This window comes from Microcaecilia unicolor, chromosome 9, assembly GCF_901765095.1.
Source record: "Microcaecilia unicolor chromosome 9, aMicUni1.1, whole genome shotgun sequence".
Taxonomy (NCBI): Eukaryota; Metazoa; Chordata; class Amphibia; order Gymnophiona; family Siphonopidae; genus Microcaecilia; species Microcaecilia unicolor.
Genome location: NC_044039.1, coordinates 6016042 through 6039915, shown reverse-complemented (window position 1 = coordinate 6039915; position 23874 = coordinate 6016042). Strand labels below are relative to the sequence as shown.

The following is a 23874-nucleotide window of genomic DNA, read 5'->3' as shown; positions in this document are numbered from 1 at the left end:
ACCAGGGCTAGAGATGGGAACCAAGGCTGGAGATGGGAACCAAGGCTGGAGACAGGAACGCTAAGGCAAGGAGGATGACCCATTGTGAAGACAAGGCAGAGGGTGCTCAGCTGCTTTAAATGGCCCCTACTGGGTGATGTCATCAAGAGATGCTGGGCTCTGCCTCTGGCTGCTGACCCTTTAAAGTGTCTTCTTTGGCGAGTGTGCATTTTGAAGCAAGCCGGCTCCCGATGGTGCAACGTGGCGGGCTGCAGGACAGCACCTCGGACAAATAAGGTGAGTTGGGGAGGCCAGAGCTTGGGGCTGTGACATGCACGCCCTATCAGGAGAAGAGTATACCTTCTTTCTGAAATACTGCACCCTCTTTCCACATAGTGTACACTATTATGGGAAACTGTCAAAAGACAAAATGGCCAGAAAAACCTGAACAAAAATACCCATAAATGAAATGGGAAATGAGATGAAATAAAAATGTCTGGATACCCATCTGTACTTCATAATACACTAAATATACTGTGTTAAGGCTTACTATAGTGTTAAGGTGGAAAATTATTGACTGAGAGGTGGTGGTGGGGGAGGGAGGGAAATCATGACCAATAGATATTACTTACCCCAACTTAAAGAAGAGCCTGAGTGGATGGGAAAACTTTTAAAACTCAAGACCCTGTGATGCTTCAGGAAGAGTGTGGGTTTTACCATCTTCAGGAGTGATCTGACTTTAATATACTGCTACCTAAACTCAGTACTTGGGATCCTTAAACAGGCCTGCATTTTTCAGGTTATCTATAATGAATATTCATGACAATGTTTACGCCTATTGGGTTTATTTATATGTATTCTGGAGACCAGAGCTGGTCAACGGTTCTGAGAACGGAGTTCTGGAAACCTTGCATTAAGACACTGTTGTTTTGTCAGGACTAGGAAATCACTCATTAATTAGCTCTCCTATGTCGACAAACATTTCAGTAGAGGACAGAAGACCGTATGCATTAAATCTGACAATTTTTTGGCTGTCCACTTGGCAAAAACATCTCTTTCTCTCCTTATTTTAAAAACTGGACACACATCTAATAGGATATAGAAGAAAAAAATAAACTTACTGGAGAAACTCTCTGTTCCACCTCTTCATTGCCCTAACTTAATGCAACATGGAGTGAACATTCAGTGAAGCCAGAAAGGACCAGCAGCCCTTTCTCCCTGGAGAAACAGGTATCAACTTGGAGTATATATCTTATTCTTGCTCTTGACCAGACTGTCAATTCTGACCCCTTGTTTCCCCCTAACCCATTATAAACCATAAAGCTGTATGACTCTGTTGATCACCCCACCCCTCACCTATCCACACCCATCCTGTTAGAATATCAATGATATGCTTTGATGTCCCCATGCATACCTCCAACTCACCCCCATCCTCCCACCCTGTCAGACTGTCATAGTAATGCTCGAATGTTTTCACTTATATACACTGTCAGCTAGCACATTTGCTTATTTCCGATCTGAGGAAGAAGGGCAACCTTCGAAAGCTAATCAAGAAATGTATTAAGTTATGTCCAATAAAAAAGGTATCATCTTATTTTCTTTTCCATGTTTTATTTTGTTTGAGTTCTATTGATAACCTTAAGAGTGGACTAACACGGCTACCACACCTCTCTACATGTAGAACCCCAAAGAATAGCAAGATTCCGGAATGCTAAAGAGTGACAAGATTCCACAGCAGAATCTCAAAGAGTAGCAACGTTCCATGTAGAACCCGATCTGAGGAAGAAGGGCAACCTTCGAAAGCTAATCAAGAAATGTATTAAGTTATGTCCAATAAAAAAGGTATCATCTTATTTTCTTTTCCATGTTTTATTTTGTTTGATTTCTATTGATAACCTTAAGAGTGGACTAACATGGCTACCACACTCACCTTTCTTTGTAAATTACACTGGCTTCGTCCATTACTATGTGCAGTTTATGATTCTTTGTTGAACTCAGAAAGCTCTGCATGTAGGTGATCCATCTTATTTGTCTTAACTTGATCATTCCTTATGTTGCATCTTGGGCTTTAAGGTCTTTGGATTCCCGTCGTTTAATGATACCAGCTCCGGCGCGTGTCCATTGTGAATCTACCCGGCAATCTGCTTTCTTTTTTGTGAGCCCTGTGTTCTGGAATCAATTACCATTGCTCGTGTGCTCTGAACTATCACTTTTTGAGTGACGTTCGGGTGCCTGCTCCCTCCCCCCAGTCCTGAATAGCGAATTTGTTATCTGATTATGCAATTGATATGCACTCTTTTTGGATTTACCTTCTTTTCTCCGTTGCAATTGTCTGTTTCATCTTTTTATATTTTGATTGTTAATAAATCAGATTGTACACTGCTTAGTAAAAGCAGTATAGTAGGTCTCTAATAAAGATAAACATTAAAACCTTCTTCTGGTAGTACATCTTAGGAAAGAACAAGGCGCTCACTTAACGCAAGACTTCAAGATGTTTTTGGACTATATTTTACTATCATTTTATTGTCACTTCCTATCATTTTCCTGTGCAGACATTATGTATGTAATTTTATGTTTTGCTCATGTAAACTGCTCAGGTGGTATTTCGAGAACTAATAAACCTGAATTGGAACTCTGTGAGGCCTGCAAGACCTACTCAGAAAAAGGTGAAATATGTTGGTAAATGTGAATGTGTGTTTTATACGTTGTTTGCGTTGAGGTTTGTGGAAGTGGTAGGGACAGAATTCAAAAAGGCATGGGATAAACACAGAGGTTCCCTATGTAGCAAGAGGATGAAATCAAGGCAAAATGAAATTACTTTCCAAGTTTATTAAGATTTACTAATCCACCAGTAGGGATAACATCTAGGTGGTTTACAACTTCACCAATATAGAGAGAAAATAAAAGTGTGTGTACATAGCAGCGGCGTACCAAGGGAGGGGCAGTAGGGGCGGTCCGCCCCGGGTGCACGCTGCTGGAGGGGTGCAGAGAGCAGCCGTGCGCCTGTCGGCTCCGCTGGTTCCCTGCTCCGCAGAGGGAGCAGGGAGCCAGCGGAGCAGAGAGCCGCACGGTTGCTCCCAGCAGCTAAGAATGTACCCGGGGGGGGGGGTGTCGTGCTGCACCCGGGGGGCGGTTGCGCATCGGCAATCCGCCCCGGGTGGCAGCCAACCTAGGATCGTCACTGGTACATAGGCAATCAATAGAAACTGAGGAAAAGAGAGAAGAACTCCACATATTCAAGAAAAAGGTAGGGGAGAAACAAACAATAGGAATTCAAGAAATGGTAGTAAGATACTCTAAGTGTAGAGTCTAAGTAAATACATCTTGAAACAGAAACGTCTTAAAAGTTGGTAAAGAAGTTTGAAGTCGTAGGGAAGTGGGTAAAAGGTTCCAAAGACGAGCTCCTTGAATAGAGAAGATTGAAGAACATGTATGCTCAAGAAAGACTTGTTTGTAAGTCGTTACAATGAGCAAATTCTGATCTTGTGAGAGAAGGGTACGAGAAGGGGTAAATTATAGCAGGAGGCAATAAAGATAAAGAGGTTCCTTTAAAGTTAAAGTTTTGAAAACCAGTAAGAGCAGCTCTATAGTAGAATTGGAAAAGGTACAGCGAAGGGCGACGAAAATGATAGTGGGGATGGGACGACTTTCCTATGAAGAGAGGCTGAGAAGGCTAGGGCTTTTCAGCTTGGAGAAGAGACGGCTGAGGGGAGATATGATAGAAGTGTATAAAATAATGAGTGGAATGGATCGGGTGGATGTGAAGCGACTGTTCACGCTATCCAAAAATACTAGGACTAGAGGGCATGAGTTGAAGCTACAGTGTGGTAAATTTAAAACGAATCGGAGAAAATTTTTCTTCACCCAACGTGTAATTAGACTCTGGAATTCGTTGCCGGAGAACGTGGTACGGGCGGTTAGCTTGACGGAGTTTAAAAAGGGGTTAGATAGATTCCTAAAGGACAAGTCCATAGACCGCTATTAAATGGACTTGGAAAAATTCCGCATTTTTAGGTATAACTTGTCTGGAATGTTTTTACGTTTAGGGAGCGTGCCAGGTGCCCTTGACCTGGATTGGCCACTGTCGGTGACAGGATGCTGGGCTAGATGGACCTTTGGTCTTTCCCAGTATGGCACTACTTATGTACTTATGTACCTAATTCGATGAATAATGGGGAGCCAATGAGATGTCTCCTTACATTGAGAAGGCAAAATTTCAGGCCTTATTTTGGGGGAATTCTGTGCAAAAGAACTACAGATAAACAATGCAGAATTTCCTCCCAGAAGCATATGCTACTATGTTGCAATGAGATCGACTGAACATTCTACAGTCTTGTGCTTTCTTTCTTTCTTTCTTTACGACATTTTAACCCACATTAGCCCGAGAGTGACTCAGGTTCAATGCGGTTTATATAACAATTAAATGAATGATACATATTAAAAATTATATAAACAGATTATAAAGTACAATAATGCTATAACATTGGCTTTGTAAAACAAATATAACATATGTATTGAATTAACCTGGATGTAACTGTTCTTAAGGGTAGATGGACAGAGAAGAAGATTAAATCATAATTAAGTTTGTAAACAAAGAAGAGAAGATGAATAATTATGGGTACAATCAGGGCTAGATAGGATTAGGGAGGAAAGAAGAAGTGAAATTAATTGTATGAATGGATAATGTTCAAATAGAATTCATTGTTTTCTGAAAGGCTAAATTGAAAGAGTTTTCAGTAGGTTTCTGAAGGACAAGTAATCAATCATCTGTGCATTTAATTGGTTTTGGTAGAGAATTTCAAATTTTAGTACCTTGATATGAGAAAGTGGCACTGTGAATTGTTTTATAGATTACATTCCTACAAACAGGGAAATGCAGAATGAGCATTTCATGGGTGGGAGTGTGCAGCACCCATGTGAACAACCTCTTGCATTTACACAATAACGTGTGCCATTGGTCACTCTGCTTCCTCTTGCACGAACGTGTCAGGATTCTGTACATTTACATGCTTGAGTGGCATGCAAACGTGGACACCAAGTTATGGAACTGGCTTTAAATTCTGGATGTTAGAGGTGGTTTTAAACAATAAAGATACGCAATTTCCCCCTCAGCAACTCAACCCCAAGGAATACTAATGCATGCCTTGATTTTGTAACATATGACTGTATTGCCATTGCAAACCTAGAAATACACAGAAACTTTTCAGGTCCATCCAAACCATACCTACAACCCCCCCCCCCCTTTCAAAACAATGCTTGCTGAGGATTTACATGTAGGGCAGTGCTTCTGAACCAGTCCCTGAAACACACCTAGTCTCATCAGGTTTTCAGGAAATCCACAGTGAATATGCATGAGATAGATTTATGTTCCATGGAGGCAGCGCATGCAAATTTATCTCATGCATATTTATCGTGGATATCCTGAAAACCTGATGAGGCTTGGCGTGTCCTAACGTCTGAGATGAGAAGCACTGGAGTAGGGCATTTACATGTAAAAACACCACATGTTCATACATGTAAATGCTGTGCAAGTCTTGCCAAATGACCTCCTAGAACAATGTAACCTGGCAGCTCTGGGAATAGCTTATAGCAGCCTTTCCACGTACACCAATCACTAGGAATGGGATGAGAAATGGAATAAAACTCTGCTTTCCCACTTGCAAGAATAATTTTTGCGTCATCCTTCCCTTACCTCAGTCTGAAATATTGGAATGTCCTACCAAAACAACTTAAGGAGCTGGCCGACCACCAACAGTTCAAGAAGTCCTTAAAGACGTTCTTATTCGACAAGGCCTACTCCACTGGCAACTCCAATGTTTAACCTCCCTCTTCCCTCTTGCCGTCGCTTCACCCCTGTCATTTACCCTGTTCCTTCCCCTCCTGTCACTTTCTGATTCTGAGCCATCATTGTCTTGTATTGTATCCACTTGATTTATTGTAAGCCGCATTGCGCCTGATCATGTGGGTAAATGTGGAGTAGAAATGCACTAAAATAAATAAATAAATTTTTAAAAAACTATAACTTACATGTATATATTAAATAAACATAGATAACCAGACTTTAGAAAGCTGGGATTTACATGTACAAATTGCAAGGCAGCGTGGTTTACACATGGTGAGGGCAGGGCTAAGGTGGGGCCAAAATATACACAAATATTCCCCAATCATTTTGGGCAGCAGTTGACAGGCAGTATTAGGGAGACGCCCCCTCATCACCATCAAATTGTTAGCAGTATGATTGCAGGCTCAGTACCTAATAGAGAGATCAGAGTAGCCTAGGTTCCCAAAATGGCCGACATGCACATCTGAGTGTTGGCTCCAATATGTCTACCTTCTGAAATGCCATAGATATATACTATTGTCTTTGTCAATGTTTTAAACATTGCAAAATGAGCGCTACCACCACATGTAACTGGCACATATACATCCATCAGCAGATCCGGAATTTACCACATCCCAACCTGGGCATCTCAATTCTGATTTGTAGCTTAACATAGTAGATGACGGCAGATAAAGACCTGCACAGTCCATCCAGTCTGCCCAACAAGATAAACTCAGTATAAGGTATGATGTGATAACATATAAGGTATGTTCTTTCTAAAATCTACCCTCACATGCGATGATGAACTGGACTGACCTCTTGCGCACATTCACGTGATGTGTCTCCATTCTGTTCACAGTTTCACTAACAAGCAGTAATACTCGACATCTCCCCCCCCCCCCCCCCCCACCCGTTTCTTGCAGCGACCCACGTCGGGACGATTTGGGGCTTTTCTTGCTAATAGAGCGAAAGCAATCCATGTCTTCCACTGGACTGTGAATGTATGACTGTGGTACCCTTGCTGAGTTTCTTTTATTTATGACTAGTAACGAAGGCCCGTTTCAAATCGCAATGAAACGGGCACTAGCAAGGCTCCCCTCCGTCCCTTTGTGTCTCCGTGTGTCGCCGGCCCCCCTGCAGCCTCCGTGCGAATGTGCTGTGACCCTGGCCCTTTTGGCACGCCCCCCAGCGTCCGTGACCGTTCCCTCCCCCCCGATGTGTGTGTTGCCAGCGCACCCCCTTCCACCCCCACCGATGTCGTCGCTGCCGGCGCTCCCCCCTCTCCGAAGGCCCCCCCCACCCCACTGAGCTGCCGAAACAGAAGATTTCAGCGTCATGTGAATGCCCCTGCAGTAGGAACCGATAGAGTAACGTGTGCTCCGCCCTCGACGTCATCGCGTTTTGACGCAAGGGCGGAGCAGAGCTACAGTGCACGACAATGTTGGAGCTGAGAATGTGCTCCGCCCTCAACGTCATAACGTTTGACGCGAGGGCGGGGCCCACAGACTGTGATTTTGTGTGGCTTCAGAGCTTCGAACTTACGAACCTGGCTTCAGTGACGTCAGTGCAAATAGAACGTTGAGGGTGAGTTTTATATATATAGATGATACAGACAAAACACTGGGAAAGTGCCACCCCCGTTTCTTTTTGGGTTGATACGCTCACAGATTGACTCCAAAGGCTGGTGTGGACCGGTGCCCACTTCTTCTAATGGCCCTGCGTCAAGATAACTTACAACATGTTGGCAGCAAAGCACTTCGATTGGCTGAACACGTCTGTCTGCTCTATGTATCGTCTTGCAGATGGATTTGAAGTTTACAAGTTCTTCGGTTTAAATAGTGAAGAGACCACCTCTAACACCGCCAGGGGCAGACTTTGTGGGAACCTGTCTTTTTCAACCCCAAAACACAATTCTGCGGCTAGGCCTTCAAAACAAAAATGTGTGTTCTTTCGAAAAAGAACAAGCAACCCGCCAGAAAAATGATGCTTATGGGGCATGATGGGGGGGATGTGGGGTGAGCGGTGGGGACGGTTTCTTTGTTGCTACACAAATATGACATCATGTGCAGATTGGTTTGTTTTTTAACTGCAAAGTTCAAACTCAAAACATTGTTTTAAAAGAATGCCAACATCTTGCTTTCATTTAAAAGTAAGAAAACTGATCTCTGAAGAGAACTGGAAAAAAGATTAAGGTTTTTACACAGAAACAGAATTTAACAGCAGATAAGGCATTTAAGCCCCATCTCACCCTGCCAAATTTGCTTCCTTTAATGCCGCAGACCTCAGCAGATCCTTAGCCTTCCCACCATTTTTGACCAACTGAGAATCCTCTGTACTTATCTGCTGCTGTTTTTGTCTCCACCACCTTCTCTAGAAGGTCCTTCAATGCGTCCATCACCCTTTCCATGAAGAAAGGTGCAGCGAAGGGCGACTAAAGTGATAGCGGGGATGGGACGACTTCCCTATGAGGAAAGACTAGGGAGGCTAGGGGCTTTTCAGCTTGGAGAGGAGATGGCTGAGGGGAGAGACATGATAGAGGTGTATGGAGTGATGGGTGGAGTGGAACAGGTGGATGTGAGGCGTCTGTTTGCGCTTTCCAGGAATGCTGGGTCTGGGGGGCATGCGATGAAACTACAGTGTAGTAAATTTGAAACAAATTGGAGAGAATTTTTCTTCACCCAGCGCATAATTAAACTCTGGAATTCGTTGCCAGAGAACGTGGTGAAGGCGGTTAGCTTAGCAGAGTTTAAAGAGGGGTTAGACGGTTTCCTAAAGAACAAGTCCATAAACCACTACTAAATGGACTTGGGAAAGGTCCACAGTTCCAGGAATGGCATGTATGGAGTGTTTGTATGTTTGGGAAGCTCTCCAGGTGCCCTTGGCCTGGATTGGCCGCTGTCGTGGACAGGATGCTGGGCTCGATGGACCCTTGGTCTTTTCCCAGTGTGGCATTACTTATGTACTTATGAAACAGTTTCTGAGGTTACTCCTGAATTTATCTACTTTTTGCTCGTGGCTGTTCTTAGGGGGGAGGGGGGAGGAGAATTAGAATGACCTACATAGTACCATATTATGCAGATAAAGACCTGAATGGTCCATCCAGTCTGCCCAACAGTCACATTCATTCTCAATTCTAGATCAAATCAACAATGAACGTGATATTACATAGTTGATCATGGTCTTTCTTTGGTGTTTCTGGGACATAGACCATAGAAGTCCACCCATTTCTGTCCTTATGTTTCAACTGCTGAGGTTGCTGTCAAAGCCTATCCGAATCTGTCTTGTCATTTGAGAGACATAGACCGTAAAAATCTGTCCGGCACTGTTGTCACGTTCCAAATTACTAGAGTGTCTGTCGAAGCTCTCTACAGCCCATCCTAAACCGGATTGCTAAAGACTCAGACCATACAAGCCAGCCCAGCACCGGCCAAAGTTGATACAGCCAGAGTTGCCATGTAAGTATCACGTGACATGTTAAGCCCATTTTTAGTGCAGCCAGCAAAAGGGCATTTTTGTATTATTTGAATTTTTAGGGCATGTGCTACTGTTTGCTTGAATGCATGTCCATGACTGTAGGAAATGCTTAGTGGCTCCTTACTTAGGTAGCATTAATGGCTCCTGCGTTATGGACATGCTAACCAGTCAGTGTGGCAGTAATCTGCATGCGGTACATGCTTAGTGCATCCATGCCAATTCTCTGTCCCTGAAGGCAAAAGTAGAGACTAATAGACGATTCACCACTGGAGACGTGAGTCCAACAGTCTTTATTATATCAAAGATAACGACCCGACACAGGCCGTGTTTCGACGCTAAAAAGCGTCTGCATCAGGGGTCAATAAATACACCAAGTAGTGAATGCAAAACGAAGAGTCCTACTTGTATGTGTGTTGTCAGCTCACTGATCACATAGCACCAAACAGAATATGCTGGATACAAACTATCAGAGCTCTGTATCCAGCATATTCTGTTTGGTGCTATGTGATCAGTGACCTGACAACACACATACAAGTAGGACTCTTCGTTTTGCATTCACTACTTGGTGTATTTATTGACCCCTGATGCAGACGCTTTTTAGCGTTGAAACACGGCCTGTGTCGGGTCGTTATCTTTGATATAATAAAGACTGTTGGACTCACGTCTCCAGTGGTGAATCGTCTATTAGTCTCCACTTTTGCCTTCTGTGATTCGTCATCGTAGAGAACTTTTCCTGTTCTATACTTTGAATTCTCTGTCCCTGACATGCATCCACCCAAAAAGATTTGTAAATTTAATTACCTCACAGTTAGCAAAAATAATGTGGATACTTTAGCTTGTTAGCACCTAATGCAGCATAGTACATGGGCCCCAAGGCAAGAGAGGGTTAAGAAATTTACCCAAGGTCACAAGAAGCTGCAGCAGGATTTGATCCTTGGTTTCCCTGGTTCTCAGCCTGCGACGCTTTTATTTTCTGTTAGATGTTTTCAAGACGACAACCAAAAACACTTATAAAGAAGCCAAAAACATTCAGTAATAAGCAAAAAAAAAACCCCACAAAAATCTATATCAAAGAACTAAATTTCATCGTACGTCCCCAAACAGTCCCATGGGAGAACAGCCAAGATATATTAGGAAATAATTAGAAGCAATAATTCAAAAAGATCACCAGAAAAGGCCGACTAACGTACAACTTCCCATCAAAAAAAGCTGTGCATGCCGTTTTTTTAAAAACTGCATATGTTCCGATGGCTTTGCCCATTTTCAATCGCTTCTGATGTTCATTCTGTAATGTAGGCTTCTAGTCTTGTTTTGATTAAGCTAATTCAGTCTTGGTGAGTCTTCTATTGTCTACAATTAAAGCCTTACATTTAGCTCACAATGCGACTGCCTGTAATTTATTAGGTGTCTCTAGATATAAACACTTCACCCCCACCCTTCCAGTGTAGCGTTGATTGCCTACTTTATAAAGAATTACATTTAAAAATATCGATCCTGGCTTTTAAATCTATATACGCTTTGGCTGCCCCGTCAGCCTCATTAATGCTGATAGAGGCCAACTGAATTTTAGTTTTGGATGTGGCACCAAAACTGACTGGAAATCCAAATTCGGGTTTTGGTCCAAAATGCCTGTGAATTTTCAATGGAAACCAAAATCATAGCCCTTCCACTACCCCCCCCCCCCCCCCTCTAAGTTGGGGGTGCTCCAACTGCATTGCTGCCGGTGGGGGTTGGTGCTTCAACATTTGCTAGGGATAGGCAGATTCCCTGAAGTCCTGTAGAGTTTGCTTGTCCCACACTATTGAAAATGTGATAGTGAAACAGCACCTCCCACTGGTAGGCCTGTAGGTGGAGGACTCCTGATTAGCTTAGAGGGAACAGTGCCCCCTCCCTAGGGTTACCATATGGCTCCAGAAAAAGGAGGACGGATTAAGCCAGCTGGGTTTTACTTCCATTGCTTTGAAAGCAATGGAAGTAAAACCCGGCTGGCTCAATCCGTCCTCCTTTTTCTGGAGCCATATGGTAACCCTCCCCCTCCCCCAACGCAGCCACCAGCCCTTCCCACTGAGCCAGTTTCTTTTCAACAGAAAACCTGTCCCCTCTAGGCCACCCACCAGGTCTGCCCTCCCAGGGCCTACCTTCTAAAAGTCCTGGTGGTCTAGTAGCCTGTTTGGAACAAGAGCAGGGCTTTTAGAAGGTAGGTCTGGGGAAAGCTTATGAGTGAGGACAGGGTCACTGAGAGGGAGGGCAAGATTCCCTCAAGCCCTGCCTCCAGGGTCTGTCTCTCTCCTGCTGACAGGACCTGGGTGATTGCATCCCGACAGGAGCAGGAGAGAAAAAACTCCAGCACTGGGCCCCCCCCCCTTAGAGGCTGGGGATGAACAGACACAGGGCTTTGGGACTTCTGGTTTGGCTGGTGGGGGTACCCAAGCCCCACCAGCTGAAGCCTTCCTCCAGCGCTATTCTCTACCGCATTGCCTGCTTTGCAGCTGCTTTCGCGCAGGGCTGTGCAATGTGTTGGAGAAGCAGCTGCAGGGCAGGCATGTGGCTTGGGTGACGGGAGGAATGTGCCAGGCACATGCACACAAAGGTTTTGAGGTAAGTATGGCTCTTGCGCACATGCCCAGACAAAATTGGAAGTGTCCACTCACATCGGCACCTGTTCTTCTGCAATTCTTTTGGAATTCATTGCCAGAGAATGTAGTAAAAGCAGTTAGCTTAACAGGGTTTAAAAAAAAGCTTTGGCTAGCTTCCTAAAAGAAAAGTCCATAAGCCAATATTAAAACGGACATGAGGAAAATCCACAGCTTATTTCTAGGATAAGCAGCATAAAATGTATTGTACTGTTTGGGGATCTTGCCAGGTACTTGTATCCTGGATTGGCCACTGTTGGAAACAGGATGCATTTAAAACTTGGCGGGCTTACTGGCTTCAAAAACATCCATTTAAATACGTAGCAATACAATTTGCAGCCATCTGAACCATGCAAGTGAACACCCATACTCGCGCATTCATCACACAATAGCACGTGCAGACATCCGATCCATGGCTTACGCAAAGGCAAATTTACACAAAGGCAGAAAATCCGCGGCTTATAGTTTCGTGTGGCTTATAAGGGTGAAACTACGGTAATTCACTTTATGTTAATTTTTGATGTCTTTGCTAGCTGTTTATGTTTGTTGTAAGAAGCTAAGAACATTGTGGATTAAGCATCTATAAATGTCTTAAATAAATAAACAAAATAAATAATTCTTTTGCAGCAAGGATGAGGTGGGGTTTAACTGGTCTCTCTCCTCTAGAGGGAATTTTTTTTTAGCTTATAAAACACAACATACATGGAAGATTCAAAGAAAAAGTAAGTTTTAACCTTACACATAACCACACATTTCTTAGGAAATTTAACACACACACAAAAAAGAAATCATTCCCAAGGCCACAGCTCAAGTTCTGATTTGAAGATATTCCCTCCTGACCCAATTTGTGGTATAAAGACATCAGGAAAAACATTTGCAGTATAACCATAAGTGAGAACTGATATACATCTAAACTGGAAGGTGAAACTCAGGTCTCTCTCTCTGTGGTTGCTACAAATGATGCCAGTAACGTGGTACACGTGTAGGTTTCCTCGGTACAGGGTCTCTACAATTCCAGTCAAATCAGTCGTATCCACAACACATCTCCCGCCTGACTTCCACCACGTTACATATTCTTGGGAGGGAGTCAAGCTGGAGACATAGAATCACAAGAAAATATTGCTTTTCATCGGTTGAAATAACTTACAGAAGGGAAAATTAAGGAAACACAAATTATTCCCACATTTGACGTTCTCCAACCTTTCTCCAGCAGCTCTGGCCTGATGTCCTGGGCCTCCTCCCAGCCCACTGCACTAATCATTAGACCTTCTCCTCTCTTTCACTCTGAGGGGTTGGTTCTGATGGAGCAGACCAAAAAAACAAAGGCTGCACAACAGCCTGCAGGGCAGTTGAAATGTCACATCTTTTGCCGAAGGAGAAAAATAAAACCATGCAAGAAAAAGCCAAATGCATTGGGGAATTTTGCACAATGTCCCCCAGCGCTTTTTCATGTTTATTTTGATGGCACACAGAATGGTTCTTCTATAAACTGCATTTGCTTTTTAGAAGCTGCTTTGGTCAGAGGATGCAGTGAAAGGCTTAACCTCAATTATTTTGTTCTTCTACTTGGTCTATTAACTCATTTGTACACTATCAAGATAGGGCTTCATCAGTCCTGAAATCTGTCCTCTCCTAGCATGGCGGGCTCTAACTGTACAGTGACACTAGCCTGGTCCCATTCATTCCAGAAGCAAGCCTGCCCTTCCTCAGCATGGCCACTCATTGGCAGACTACCTGCTTCCATGGGGTAGGACCTTGTTACTTGCATGCTCACATTTCTGCTCACTCTCTATGAGAGAGAGCAGAAGATGAACTCCAGGAGGACATGAGAGGTTTGGGCTATCTTGCTTTATCTGCAGCCTAGCAATATATGAAAACTCTTCAGAAGAAGATCTGGCAAAAGAAATGCACCATGCTGAGGAAGCACAAAATTCTAGGAGGGATAAGTTAGGGTCAGACCAAAGGTCCATCAAGTCCAGTATCCTGTTTCCAACAGTGGCCAATCCAGGCCACAAGTACTTAGCAGAATCCCAACGAGCAGCAAGATTCCGAAATCCCAAAGAGCAACAAGATTCCGGAATCCCAAAGAGTAGCAGTGGCTTTCCCCAGGAATTTGTTCAAACCTTTTTTAAACCCAGCTACACTAGCTTCTATATATCACATCCTTTGGCAACGAGTTCCAGAGCTTAACTATGCAACTAGGGTTCTTCAGCTTGGAGAAGAGATGGCTGAAGGGGAGGTATGAAAGAGGTCTATAAAATAATGAGTGGAATGGAATGGGTGGACATCAATCGCTTGTTTACTCTTTCCAAAAATACTAGGACTAGGGGGCAAGCAATGAAGCTACTAAGTAGTAAATTTGAAAGAAATTGGAGAAAATATTTCTTCACTCAACATGTAATTAAACTCTGGAGTTCATTGCCAGAAAATGTGATAAAAGCAGTTAGCAGGGTTTAAAAAGGTGTGGATAATTTGCTAAAAGAAAAGTCCATAAGCCATTATTAAGAAGGTCTTGGGAAAATCCATTGCTTATTCCTAGGATAAGCAGCATAAAATCTGTTTTACTGTTCTGGGATCTTGACAGGTACTTGTGACCTGGATTGGCCACTGTTGATTCTGGGCTTGATGGAGCTTCGGTCTGTTCTTATTTCCTTCTATTTATTTCAAATGTACCATGTTGTAGCTTCATGGCATGTCTCCTTGTCTTTATATTTTTTGAATGAGTAAAATCTCAACTTGCTTTAACCTCTTCCACTCCACTCAGGATTTTATAGGCCTCCATAACCTGGTATAGACGCACTTAACGCTTAACGCTTTCCAAAAATACTAGGACTAGGGGGCATGCGATGAAACTACAGTGTAGTAAATTTAAAACAAATCGGAGAAAATTTTTCTTCACCCAACGTGTAATTAAACTCTGGAATTCGTTGCCGGAGAAAGTGGTGAAGGCGGTTAGCTTAGCAGAGTTTAAAAAGAGGTTGGACGGTTTCCTAAAGGACAAGTCCATAAACCGCTACTAAACGGACTTGGAAAACTCCAAAATTCCAGGAATAACATGTATAGAATGTTTGTACGTTTGGGAAGCTTGCCAGGTGCCCTTGGCCTGGATTGGCCGCTGTCGTGGACAGGATGCTGGGCTCGATGGACCCTTGGTCTTTTCCCAGTGTGGCATTACTTATGTACTTATGTCCTCTACTTGGCTCACTTTTATTACATAGAGCAGTGATTTAACCTATTGTGATGTCATAGTGGCTCATTCCACCAATGAGCCAACCTCATTCGTGATGTCACAATGGCTTGATTGTATAGAATGTTTGTACGTTTGGGAAGCTCGCCAGGTGCCCTTGGCCTGGATTGGCCGCTGTCGTGGACAGGATGCTGGGCTCGATGGACCCTTGGTCTTTTCCCAGTGTGGCATTACTTATGTACTTATGTCCTCTACGTGGCTCACTTTTATTACATAGAGCAGTGATTTAACCTATTGTGATGTCATAGTGGCTCATTCCACCAATAAGAGCCAACCTCATTAGTGATGTCACAATGGCTTGATTGTATAGAATGTTTGTACGTTTGGGAAGCTCGCCAGGTGCCCTTGGCCTGGATTGGCCGCTGTCGTGGACAGGATGCTGGGCTCGATGGACCCTTGGTCTTTTCCCAGTGTGGCATTACTTATGTACTTATGTCCTCTACTTGGCTCACTTTTATTACATAGAGCAGTGATTTAACCTATTGTGATGTCATAGTGGCTCATTCCACCAATAAGAGCCAACCTCATTAGTGATGTCACAATGGCTTGATTGTATAGAATGTTTGTACGTTTGGGAAGCTCACCAGGTGCCCTTGGCCTGGATTGGCCGCTGTCGTGGACAGGATGCTGGGCTCGATGGACCCTTGGTCTTTTCCCAGTATGGCATTACTTATGTACTTAACGTTTAATTCTGAAACTTGTCAGCCACAGAGCTGGTGTAAAGTTTAGCCCCTAAGTATGTCAGAAAACTATGGAACTTACAGGATTCTGCAAGTTATGTGTGGAAATCTGCATCCCGCCCACGTTCCACCCATGCTTATACCCTTGGCAGATTCGTGGTATTTACACACTAGCACTTATTTATTTGTTCATTTATGTCTTGTGATTTATTAACCACTTTTATGAAGAGATTCATCCACAGTGGTGTACAGCAGAAATAAGCAGACTTTTGACAAAAAAACACCTAAACCCTAATTGCTATAAAACAATATAAAAAACCAGGGTTTATTTGTTGAATAGGAGTCAACTTTTTAAAATTATTGGGGGGGCTAAACCCAGTGGAGATAACCCTATTGGGGGTGCTCAAGCACCCACAGCACCCACAGAGTCAGCTCCTATGCATGGTGGGGTGCAGATTTGGGTGGCTATTACATGACAGATCTCCATAGCCCTAGCAATGCTGCTCCTCCTCAGTCAGAAGCAGGGGTGGGATTTGGCACCATAGGCCTTTATAGGGGTTTTGCCTCTATCTTTAATTGCCCCTACCCCCCCCCCCCAACTAATGTACTTAGTCTGGTCACTGCAGTGATGATCTTTTCCTCTGTATCAGTATAAGATACAACAGAACCACAAAATGACCCAATATTTCTGTAGAGTGCCTTGCATCCAAAAATCTACTCTTTGGAAAAACTTCCATTTGAACATTAGCTTCATATGTTCCATTACCCAGAAAATCTATCCTAAATCCAAACATTTTTTAATGAAAAAAACTCCCAGTATCCAGAGCTTCCATTATCCACAAAAACACTTTCTACAGAATCAACTTGGCCCCAACCATTTCATAGAAAAGGAATATTCTTCCCAAAGGTTTCTTTTTAAGTCTAACACCAAATTACCCCAAATGGTAGGTAAGGTTTTGTCACAGGTACACATCATCATAGTTCATATTGCAAGTGAAGCAATTACAGAGTCTATGATCACACTGGCATAGATTCACTTGATAGTCAACCTCTGCACATTAAAATAACTCTTTAGCCGCAGTTAGACAACAATGCACCAGAAGTAATTACAAAACTATGTCCTGTTGCTCTGAAACAATAGGAAACGCTTTGTTGTTCATTTAAATGTACTGTAGGCTGATTGTCTTCTTAGAGTCTCTCTTGGTTTTAATGTTTTCTTTGTCTTTTGTACTAAACCTCTTGTCTAGCTTGATTTTCCTCAGCAGGCCCAGCTGGCCTGAAATGGTATGATCACGATTAGGATGTGCTTGTACAGTAGACGACCCACCCTTCACATTCACAACAGCAAAAAGGAAGGATATATACGTAAATAAAGAGGGAGAAAGGATGAAGGTCCCAGGTATAACTACCTCACTCCAATCAATTCCAGCAGGTTGGTGGCGGTGGATCCCGGAGGCATAAGTAGTTTAGTATTTGGGCAAAAGCCTCACTGGTTTTGGTGGTTATTTACATCTATAAGAAGCTTATTCGTATCATTATGCAGGTGAACTCTTGAGTGTTGGATTAAATATGGGACACTTTGGGGTGACAGCAGAAAGTGACTTGGAGAAGGAATGATAATCTAGAAGCGATAATGGTTTCATAATTGGCAGCTGGCATTTATTCGTATATATGTATTTGAAGAAAATGGAATAGACTGGAAGGGCCAATGGTTTATCTGTCGTCATCCACTACGTAACTTTTTATTTATTTATTTATTTGTAGCATTTGTATCCCACATTTTCCCACCAATTTGCAGGCTCAATGTGGCTTACATTTGACGGAGTGGCGGTTGCTATTTCCGGGTAACAGATTTACAAATGGTATTGCGTTCAGGTGCATATATACATGGTAACATACATGGAACATAACGTATATGGAACAGGTTATGGTATAGATATATACCATGTGCATACATACATGGTAAAGAAGAGTTCAATATGGTATTGCATGAAGGTTTCGGAGTAATAAATTGGATTGTAACATACATTTGGTCATCTACTGATAGTCAGTCATGTGATAAGAGTTCGGTTTTGTATAGATCATTAATAATATTATTATTTAGTATTTAAGATGAGTGTTTATGGTATGCCTTCTTGAAAAGGTCTGTTTTCAGTAGCCTTCGGAAGATGGTTAGGTCTTGCGTTGTTTTTACGGCCTTCGGTAGTGCGTTCCATAGCTGCGTGCAGATGTATGAGAAACTGGTCGCGTATGTGGATTTATATTTTAGCCCTTTACAGTTAGGATAGTGGAGATTGAGGAATGTGCGTGATGATCTTTTTGCGTTCCTAGTAGGCAGGTCTATAAGGTCTGACATGTAGGTCGGGGCTTCCCCGTAGATGAGTTTGTGGACCAGGGTGCAAACTTTGAACGCAATTCTGTTAGAACAAAATGCTTCAACTTTCAATGGTAAAATTTTCCCTTCGGACACTAAGTCGGGAAAGTTCGGGCACAGAGTTGCACCTTATATATGTGTGATCACTTTTTTGGTGAAAACTTAACACGTGCACCGTGCTTTTTCAGAGAAAAATTGCCCGTCTCAAAACACCCCTCCCATGCCTGTGACATCGGGGATGCCCTGATACATGGATACATTTACAGGTACATCAGTTCCATTTGCCTCTGTTTCTGTACCCAAAGCCCTGTTGCTCTGAATTGGCTAAGGTTCAATTCCACGCTCTGGCCTTTCGCCAAAATGAAACCAATGTTCAGAACAGGGAACGGAAGACCTGGACATGCTTTATTTTTGATGGGGTTTTTTGGAGGTGGGGGGAGGAGGAGGGACATCTAGAACTCTTTGAAAGTTCTAGAGGTTTTGTGGAATATTTCAGATTAAACACGAGCTTTTAAGGATGCTTTTCTAAAATAGGTAACAGGGCTCTTTCACTAAAGCTTATCCATATGCTAAATGCTAAGAAACCAATTTTATACCTTATGGGCTTCTTAGCTTTTAGCACACAATAAACTGAGATAAAAGGGACCCCTACGTGTTTTGAAAAAGCTGCAGATATAGTTGTATTGAACAAAATGACTGCATCTTTGGGCTTTTACTAGACATCTACTACACAGCCCTGTGTCCCAATGTCCAAGTGTGACCTTGAATGTTGAGGGAACATTTTGAAATAGTCAGAGGCTTCAGAAGGCAGCCTACTACTACTTAACATTTCTAGAGCGCTACTCGGGTTACGCAGCGCTGTACAAATTAATAACTAAGGATGGTCCCTGCTCAGAAGAGCTTACAATCTAAAGGACGAAATGTCAAGTTGGGGTAGTCTCGATTTCCTGAGTAGAGGTGTTGTGATTAGGTGCCGAAAGCGACATTGAAGAGGTGGGCTTTGAGCAATGATTTGAAGATGGGTAGGGAGGGGGCCTGGCGTATGGGCTCAGGGAGTTTGTTCCAAGCATGGGGTGAGGCGAGGCAGAAAGGGCGGAGCCTGGAGTTGGTGGTGGTGGAGAAGGGTACTGAGAGGAGGGATTTGACCTGTGAGCTGAGGTTGCGGGTAGGGACGTAAGGGGAGATGAGGGTAGAGAGGTAAGGAGGGGCTGTAGATCGAGTGCATTTGTAGGTTAGTAGGAGAAGCTTGAAGTTGAACTGTATTCGGTACCTGATCGGAAGCCAGTGAAGTGACTTGAGGAGAAGAGAGCCTGAGCAGTTGGAAGCTTCTCTTCTGTGTGTTGAACATGTTTTTGCGTGTGCTAATGTCAGCTACACGGTTGAACACCACCCAAATGAAACCCAAACACCCAAACCTTTGGGTCATTTTCTCAAAACGGAAACCTGCAAAGTTTTAAGTGGGTTCCAGGTTGGCAGGGTGAGTTCTTCCTTCCTGAGTTCAGGACAAGCCCTTGGAGAAAGTTTTTCATGTGTTGAAAGGGAAAGCAGGAAATGGTAAATAGATAGGCAATAAAGAGAGATTGCCTAAGTGCATCCCCACATTTCAGAAATCGTGTCTGTAAACAGGTTTTATGCACACCAGGACAGGAATGAACATCATTCATAAACCAGAGTCTGCTGGGTATGTCAGGATTGGAAGTGGAAACACTGAGCAGAGTTTGAGCAGAAAATGTATGTTGATACCTCTAAAGCAAGGCTGTGTCGGATGTTACCAAAAGCATCTCTCTCCAAACCCGTCTCTCATTCTACGCCAGTGAGGACTGGTCGGGTCTCAGCTGGTTTTGGGAATTCCATTTCCAAGTGATCTGGGATATGTGCAATGTTTCTTTCAATAATAAAGGACAAACCCCAGATGCCTTGAAGAAATGTAGATTTAAAAAATGCACAAAGCCCAACATTTTTCTTGCAGTGAGCTGGCAGCAACCCTCAAGAAATGTGAGGACTCTCTATTTACCTCCTCCCCTTCTCGTACAGTTAGGTTTGTGTACGTACTGCCGGGAGGACAGACAGATGTGGATTAATTTTTGCTGGGCCAAATGGTACTTGCAGCTCAGTGGCTCAGCTCTGAGGTGTAATCACGTGTGCTTATGGGCATGTGGAATGATTTCTTCCCCTTCCATGAACTGCAGGGGAGGTGGGAGATCATTAGGGTCTGAGAATACTGTCTCCTGATAATGAGAAAAATTAAAGTACCTAACATACAAATGTATATAACAACCATCAGCCATTTCTGCTGATAATGACATGGGGGGTGGGGGGGGGGGGGACAGATTCATGATTACCTGCATAAGGAAAATCATTTGTGAAGTTCCCTTCAGTGCTCCCAGTCTAGGGTTGGAGGTTATCAGATCGGTCTATCTTTCTGCCAACCAGTAGCTCACCCTCATCCCTTCTCCTGGGCACAACGTCCTAGCCTGCCTGCATAATCACTGCCTCAGCATGTTGTGCACAGTTTACTTTGCAGCTAAAAGTTTGGTTTTCCTCTTCCTGAAATATCCATCTGGCAGCCACAGAGAATGTTTGATAGGACGAAGCTCTTCTCCTTTCCCACCCAGGCATTTCACATTCTAAATAGGCAAATCAGCAAGAACATTTAAAAAAACAAAAAACCCACCCCAAACACCACAGCCAGACAATAAAGAGCCAGCCTGGGAGATTTATGAAGGGCTACAAAGCAGCCACAGTACACACCTCCTTTCACATTCTCTCCGGTAACTCTGAAATGCATTGTGTTTCATTTCCAACCAGTGCATTTTTTTCTAGCAAAAAAGGTGCTGGTACTCAAATGCCAGGCCACCCTTCAGGGGTGGGGTGATCACTGAGGGACCCACCTCACAATAGCCAGAACCCCTGCAACCAGTGACAGAATCTATGACAAGGCAGAACTGGGGTGTACAGCCTGAGCTCTTTCATTAAAACTTGGGGACCATGGGTCATTTTTAGCAGAGAATGGAAAAGGTGCCGGAACTCAGTACCCCCAAGTACCCCCTCATAAAAAGCCCTGTTCTAACGCATTTTGAAGCCATTTCTAAGGCATTCGAGGTAGGGATGGAATGGGATTGCAACTCACATTCATCAGCCCCTTATGGTGAACGTGGTCCTGAGAAAGGGTCCATCCTCCCCTCCAGCAGGACTTGTTCAGAGACCACCAGCTCAATGATCAGTTCCTTTAAAACCACATTTTTTTCTGTTTTAGGCATGAAGCTCCAATCCTCTGCTCTCCCCATAATCCTTTCGCTTCATCTCTCCTGCTGTAGGTAACCCCTGATACACTCTTTCCAGGAAAACAGCATAGGGTCTGTTCTCAGACTTCCCTCTCGGCTACTGTTACAGAATTTAAGCAGGCCAGCATGATATACAGGATCAACATTCAACAAGCCTTCTTCTTTGCAAAGAGGGGTTTCCACCTCCAAAGTACTCTGTGCATACCTACACACTGCAGACTTTAACTTCTCTCTGCAACTCCCCCCCCCCCCCCCTCCCTAAAGAGGTGCTTTTTTAACTCACCTCCTTCAGAATGCAAAAGCACTGAACAAAGCCTTAGAAGCTTGAAAGATATTGGAATTCCTTACCTCAGAAGCTGAAAAGCTTTCAACCGGTAGGGAGGAAATGTCTAGTGTAACTGGCTGCCCAGACAGCAGAGCAGAGCAAGAGAGGCAGGCAAGGCTGCCTTAGTCACTAAAACTATAGGCGAGCCCTAATCCCTCCCAAAAGTCAATGCTAAGTGAAGACATAGCCCTTCTGTTTACAAGTGGCAGCCAGTGAGAGGCATCAGGCCTCCCATTACTGGGCCAGGCAACCAATGAGTGGGCTGTGGCCAAGGTGGGTTCAGTCTGCCTCCAGAGATGCCTGTCATTCCCGGGCCCGCTCAGGAAGCCACTCATCAGAGAAGCAAGCCCTAAAAAGCTCCGAAAATTCATGCAGGCTGCCAAAACTGGCTTGCTACATGTCCTTTTATGGTTATCCTTTGCAGGGCCTCTGAAAGTAAATGCACAGTCAGGGACAATCAGAAGAAATGTTCATCTCTGAGCAGAGGCGAACAGAGATTTCTATATAGACATATATGTGCCCGTGTGCCTGTATGTGGACTTAGGTATACTATAGAAATTATAACAAGGACTTATGGACTTTAGTGATGAATGAAATAAACAATTATTTTCTTCATATGACGCCTCAATATTGTCTCTCAGCCTCTTTTCTTTCTCCCTCCCCCCCCCCTTTCGCTTTGTAAATTAAATCCATATGTATACCAAATTATAGGGGGAGGGGAGAAGGAAAACCATTCTCCAGCTTTTTATTTGCTGGCAGGCAGAAAGATTTGCAGAGTGAAAGAGAGAGATGGGCAGATTAGGAGATACAGTTTTACCCTGCGAGCCAAGCTCCAAAATCATCCAATGACAGTCGACTTTCTCACAAAATGGAAACGCGCCACAAAGCTAACAGATTGCTGACACTGATCCCAGAAGCCTGAGAGGTTCCGACAGTCTTTCAATACTCAGATTTCCAGGGAGTAGGAGGAATTTTCGTTGCCTTCTGTAGGTCCAGCAGAGCTGTCAGTACCTGGACCTATGCTGTGGAGGATGAAGGTCTGGAAAGGCCCCAGACCACTCTGGATCTGCTGCTTGCCAGAGATGAAGCCGAGGGCTTGTCTTAGCTAAGCTGGGAATTGGTCTTCACCAGTAAAAGATGAATATTGAAAACTGGTCATTTGACTCCATGGCAACCTACTTTGAGAGCTAGGGCTGCTGCCAAAGAAATATAGAAAGCGATGGTAGATAAAGACCACATGGCCTGTCCAGCCTGCCCATCTGCACCAGTTACTAAGCTAACAACCCCTTTTCTTCCAGTCAGTGGGAATTGCTTTAAGGGGTATCTTGCCAGATATTTGTGACCCGGATTGGCCACTGTTGGAAACAGGATACTGGGTTGATGGACATTCGATCTGTCCCAGTATGGCAACGCATTACAAATGATGTAAATCCAGCAGCAGGGGGTGCTCTCTCTATGCTTCAAAATGTGTGAACAGCATTCCAGATCCAAAAGTGCCCCTGAGCCAGGGTTAACTCCTGGCAACCACTCAAGGAAGGACCCTCCCCCTCTCCCCTTTATGGTTTTCTTGGCCTGATACAGGAGTGGTTTCCTATTGCCTTCTCCTGAGGCGTGGAGAGTTAAGAACTTGACCAAGGCCACAAGGAACCACTGTGGGATTTGAACCTGGGCCCCTGGGCTCCCAGCCCACTGCTCTAATCATTAGCAATGAAAGTAGGACATAATAAACCTATGTTGTTACACTTTCTGCACTTCTTCAGTCTCTCTATCCAACAATAGAACAGTAAAGCAGAAGGCCTAAAGCCAAGTAACTTCAGACACTAGGACAGTGATGGCGAACCTTTCAGAGACCGAGTGCCCAAACAGCAACCCAAAATCTAATTATTTATCGCAAAGTGCCGGTACTCATTATGGGCGAGGTCACCACCTATGACTCCACCCCTATGATAGCCACACCCCTTACACCAGCCATGGCGCATATAAACAGACTCAAGTACATAAAGCACACTTTCAATGCAAAGTTTGTTTCAACAACTTGTATAATCCTCTTTTATATT

At 43.7% G+C, this 23874-nt stretch overlaps 1 long non-coding RNA gene across 1 annotated transcript in view; it reads right to left on the bottom strand.

Annotated features, from left to right (window-relative positions):
• The window catches only part of LOC115477918, a 125694-nt gene extending 103732 nt beyond the window's left edge, over window positions 1-21962 (bottom strand). The window contains exon 1 of the long non-coding RNA XR_003943399.1: window positions 21841-21962. This is a non-coding gene — a long non-coding RNA (uncharacterized LOC115477918). The remainder of the gene's footprint in view (window positions 1-21840) is intronic.
• Between the last annotated feature and the right edge of the window lie 1912 nt (window positions 21963-23874).